At 42.7% G+C, this 5,768-nt stretch overlaps 1 pseudogene; it reads left to right on the top strand.

Annotated features, from left to right (window-relative positions):
- Positions 1 to 3,143: 3,143 nt before the first annotated feature.
- Positions 3,144 to 5,370, top strand: LOC131518053 (disintegrin and metalloproteinase domain-containing protein 29-like; annotated as a pseudogene).
- The last annotated feature ends 398 nt before the right edge of the window (positions 5,371 to 5,768 follow it).

The raw sequence follows: 5,768 nt of genomic DNA, 5'->3' as shown, positions 1-5,768 counted from the left end.
ATCTAGACATTCAATGCAAGTAATTCATTTTCCTATCAAATAATACCAGCATTTTTCACAGAGCTAGAACAAATAACTCTAAAATTATCATGGAACCACAAAAGACCCCAAATAACCAAAGATCTTGAAAAAGAAAAAAACCTGGAGGCAACAAAATTCTGGATATCAAGCTATATTACAATGCTGCAGTCGTCAAGACAGGATGATACTGGCAAAAAAAAAAAAAAAGACACATAGATTAATGGAAAAGATTAGAAAACCCTGAAATGGACACATAAGTATGTGTCAACTAATCTTTGACAAAGCAGGAAAGACTATCAAATGGAAAAAGTCCCTTCAACAACTGGTGTTGGGAAAACTGGACAGCATCGTGAACTTGTAAGGAACCTGGACCACTTTCTTACATTACACACAAAAATAAATACAAAATGAATGAAAGACTTAAATGGGAGACAGGAAACCATCAAAATCCTAGAGGAGAACACAGGCACCAACCTCTTTGACCTTGGCCAGAACAACTTCTTACTAGACGTGTCCCCAGAGGCAAGGGAAACAATAGCAAAAATAAACTATTGGAATCTCCTCAAGATAAAAAGCTCTGCACAGCAAAGAACAAATCAACAAAACTAAAAGGCCACTGATAAAATCGGGGAAGATATTTGCAAATGACATCTGAGACAAAGGGTTAGTATCCAAAATCTATAAAGAACTTACCAAACTCAACACTCAAAAAACAAATAATCCAGTGAAGAAATGGGCAGAAGACATGAATACATATTTTTCCAAAGAAGACATCCAGATGGCAAAAAAACACGAATATAGATGCTCAACAACACTCTTCATCAGTGAAATATAAATCAAAACCACAATGAGATACCAACTCACACCTGTCACAATGACTAAAATTAACAATTCAGAAAACACAAAATGTCAGCAAGGATGCAGAGAAAGCGAAACCCTTTCGCACTGTTGATGGTAATGCAAACTGGCACAGCCACTCTGGAAAACAGTGTGCAGATTCCTCAAAAAATTAAAAACGGAACTATCCTGTGATCAAGCAATTGCATTTCTCCAAGGATACCAAAGGTATCCAAAGAATACCAAAATTCTGATTCGAAGGGGCACATGCATCCCAATCTTTATGGTAGCCTTATCAACAAAAAACAAATTGTGGAACAGCCCAAATATTCATCAACACATGAATGCATAAAGAAGAGGTGGTAAATATATACAATGCAATATTACTTAGCCATCTAAAAGAATGACATCTTGCCAATTACAATAATATGGATGGAACTAGAATGTATTATGCTAAGTGGAACAAGTCAGAAAGAAAAAGTCAAAATCCTATGATTTCACACATTAGTGGAATACAAGAAACACAACATATGGAAAGGAAAAATAAAATAAATCAAAACAGAGAGGGAGGAAACCAGAAGACACTCTTAAATACAGAGAACAAACTGAGGGGAAGTGGGGGAGGTGGGCTAAATGGCATGTGGGCATTAAGGAGGGCACTGGTTGAAATGAGAACTGGGTGTTATATGTATGCGATGGTTCCCTAAATTCTACCGTAAAATCAGTACTACACTGTATGTTAACAGACTTGAATTTAAATTCATATAATACAAGAAAATTATATATAGAGAGAGACTACCTCAAAATAGCAAGCTTCTGCACAGTGAAGGAAACAATCAACATAACAAAAAAGCAACCTAGGGAATGGAAGATGATATCTGTAAATGACATATCCTCAGGGTTAGTTTTCAAAACATGTAAGTTTTTTAAAATTGTTTCCAAATTATCAGTAGAGAGTGTGTCCATGCAGTTCAGCACACTGTTGTGTGAGAAGCAAAACTCGTGTCTTCCACTTTTATATTGTGTTAAGATCTCACTGAACATGAGACCCACACTCTTCACAAAATTTTAACCATACATTACAGTAATGTTAATTACAGGGGTAATGATGTGGAGACCCCTCTAGAACTCAATCATCTTGCATAACACAAAATCATAGCCCTTGAGATTTATCCTCATAGATCCTCCCTGCCAGGCCCTGGAAACTGCCATTTCACTCTCCATTTCATTGTTATCAAAACCCAAATTCAGCTGCCTGTTGCTGGAAAGGTCAATGTTCAAAGTTTTAGTTTTGGTGGGAAAGGAATTTGAGCTATATTCAGAAGGCCAGCCACTGGGGAAAAGCCAAACTCTTGTCCAAATGCCAACTCTGAGGTTTCTCCCTGACCCAGGGCGTTTTAAAGCAGTAGAGGGTACTTAATCAAGCAAGGCAGTGCCATGGTCAAAACCATCTTTTGATCATGGGCAGACTCCATGGTGCAAGCTGCCAAAGTAACCTCAACTTCCCTGCATCTCCAGCTGAAGAGGGAACCAAACTACATAGGAGGAGACTGCCAGAGACCAGGAAAGAATCACCATAAGGGATTAGAGGAGAAAACCCCTGGGGCTCACACATGGTCAGCGGTACCTTCTGTTCTCCCCAGTTGGCATAAGAAAATACTAAAATACAACCTTGTAGTTCACCAGTCATCACTCAGAATACTGACAAATGTTTTCCTCAGTGAACTCAGAGGAACCTTCAAACCAAAAACCAAAAGGATCAAGTCGCTTGCAAACTAATAGCCAAGGAGACTAAGACACAAAATTACAAAGCGATTTTTTGCATCACCCATAAAGGTAAAATTGACAATGTTTACCTCCACATCACAAGGAAGCAAAAGCAGTGGTCTCTGTAATGAGGAAAAGTAGTCATCCAAAGAAAGTGACTCATCAGTACCACAGGACATGGAATTGGTAGAGAAGTTCAGGGTGTTATAACTGCATAGCCCATATGCAAGTAGCTGGAGGAAAGATTGAAGTCGTTGACTAGAGCCATGTCTCTGGGTCCAAATCCCTACCCATGTCCATGTGACCACTCTTGACCATGGCCCACCTGACCCTCCCACATCCACCCCAGCCTAACTGATGTGCAGGGTCACACAATGACACACCCTGGGACTGTTGACTAACCCCATAGGGGGCCCCCAGGTGCAGGGTGCTGGCCACCTGGCACAGCCCCCTACTCTGTCTGATGGTCTAGACATGGCTTTGCTGACGATCCTCCATTTATCCATTCTCACTGGCAGATGTCTCTGAGCAGGGGCATGAGGCTGGCAGAGGGCCAGGTCACCCTGAGGGCACCCCTCTTGCTGTTTGCATTCTGGGCAGTGCTGGCTCCTGTGCAGGGTTCTCAAGGGCATCCCTCATGGCGCTACATCTCCTCTGAGGTGGTAATTCCCAAGAAGGAGCCGCACCACAGCAAAGGCATTCAGATACCTGGCTGTCTGTCCTATAGCCTGCGTTTTGGGGCAAGAGACATGTTATGCACATGCGGCACAAGAAACTCTTTTGGTCCAGACTCTGCTGATGATGACTCAGGATGCTCAGGGAGCCTTGCAGATGGACTACCCCTTCATATCTCCAGACTGTTACTACCTCGGCTACCTGAAGGAGATTCCTTTTTCCATGGTCACAATTGACGCAGCCTATGGCAGCCTTGAAGATATCATGAAGTTGGATTAACTTGCCTATGAAATGAGACCCCTCGGTGATTTCCAATGGTTTGAACACTCTTTTTCTCAGATAGTCGCAGACATCTGTGCAATGGGACCTACTTATAACCTAGGATATAAGGAGGACAGGGGATCCCCTGTTCCTCAAGGAAATGCCAGTGCAGCCCCAAGGATCTCTAGTAAGTTCTGGTCATCCCATCACAGAATTTTCAAAGGACTTGCTTTCAGTTTCAAAACAATGTATAGTGTGTTAACCACGTGATAAAAAGTGCCCAATTCCTAGTAAAGCTAGTTAGCTTAATTGAGTCAATATTTCATGCTATTGATGTAAGTTATTGGTTTCATGGTCATTTATAGTGAGAGACATCAAGCTCACATGGGCAATTATGTGTTGCATCAGAGCCCCCTTTTTTTTCTCTTCAATAGTATGAGTGAAAGTATTTTCGATTTATGAAAACACATTCACCCTTAATGTGATTTGAGATGGGCCCCATGAGGTTCATGGCAGTCCAGTTGTATATTCTATATACCATCCACCAATGGGTTATATGCCATCATTCTGGGTTATTTAGGCAGACATTAGTTACTCTTTTCTGTCATAGCAACACATCAGATTGCAAGAAATTGTGGCTTGTGCATTGACACTGATGAATGTGCTTGCCAAAAAAGGTCCAGCTGCCTTAGGACCCAACTAACTGGTATAATGGAAGCTTTCAGTAACTGTTCCTTCATTCATATGCAGCACATAATGAATTGTGGAACAGGCAAGTACATGTTCAACACTGAAATGGTGCATTTAAATAAAAGCCTGACCCACTATCATTATGGAAACTACATAGTGGATCCAGGCAAGCAGTGTGACTGCGGCTCATTCATCCAGTGCTACAGCAATCTAGGCTGTATGCGTGATTGTATCTGAACCCCTGGGGGCAAAGGTAATACAGGCAGAGGCTATACAGACTGCACCAACTCCGCTGCTTGGACACCCTGCAGACCAATCCAAAATATACGTGATCTTCCAGAGTTCTGCCATGGGGTGACCTTGGCATACCCTGATGACTTCCATATGCAAGATGGAACTGCGTGCACTGAAGAGGGCTGCTGCTATCATGGAAACTGCACTGACCGCACTATTCACTGTCCAGAAATCTTTGCCAGAAATTCTGGGAAAGGTGAAGATGTCTGCTATACCATAAATCACAAAGGCAGCCGACATGGACACCGCAGAACACCCCGGGGAATTCAATGCTGAACCTGTTCCCATACAGGCGTGCCATGTGGAAGGCTGCAGTGTAGGAATGTCACACATCTCCCTCAGCTGCGAGAACATGTTGGATTCCATCTGTCGGAGATCCAGGGTTCTGATGTTTGGGGCTGGATTCACATCGTAGCACAGGAACAACCCAGATTGCTCATGTGAGAACGAGTATTTCCTGTGCTTCTGGAAAGTTCTGTCGGGATACCTAATGCACTGGCAGTGGGGCTCAGCTGAATTATGACTGTATCCCAGAGAAATGCAGTCACAGAGGGATGTGCAACCATAACAGGAACTGCCACTGCCACATAGGCTGGGATCCTCCATGGTGCACGGACAAGGCACTGGTGGGAGCACAGACTGTGGACCCCTCCAAGAAGAATTCAGTCAGTCAGGCAAAGTCATGAATCCATGGTATATCTCAGAGTGGGTTTTGGTCACATTTATGCCATAATAGCTGCAGTCCTCTTTCTTGTTTCTGAAAATGTCAGAACTATAAACACAGAGAAAGTGAAGGAAGAGATTTTTGGAGAAGACAATCCATAATTTAGCCTCCAGACCCCTGAACAACTATAACAATGTATCTGGTGCATCTGGAAAAATACAGTATTGAGGCAGCACAGCTGACATCCACGTTTCCAAGGGTCTGCGGGATACACAGGGGTCCTCAGGCACATCATAGCTCTGACACCAGGTCTCTCATGGGTCACCGACCAGCACTCTGAAATAAAACTTGAAAACTGCATGCTTGTGGCTTTTATGGAGTTTTTAAGCCTGTAAGAGCCCAAACTGAGCCTTAGTTTCTGGGAAGAGGACCTGAGTCAGAGCTTTGTCTTGAGCGGAAGTGTCTGGTTCCATAATTAAGAGAAGTTGACACAAGCTCCTTTATTGGCAATTTCATGAGTTTTCTCCAAAACTACGCTGTTGTGGACTGAAAAGTTTCT

Source organism: Neofelis nebulosa, chromosome 7 (assembly GCF_028018385.1).
Source record: "Neofelis nebulosa isolate mNeoNeb1 chromosome 7, mNeoNeb1.pri, whole genome shotgun sequence".
In the NCBI taxonomy this organism is placed as follows: domain Eukaryota; kingdom Metazoa; phylum Chordata; class Mammalia; order Carnivora; family Felidae; genus Neofelis; species Neofelis nebulosa.
This window is presented reverse-complemented; position numbering and strand designations above follow the sequence as displayed.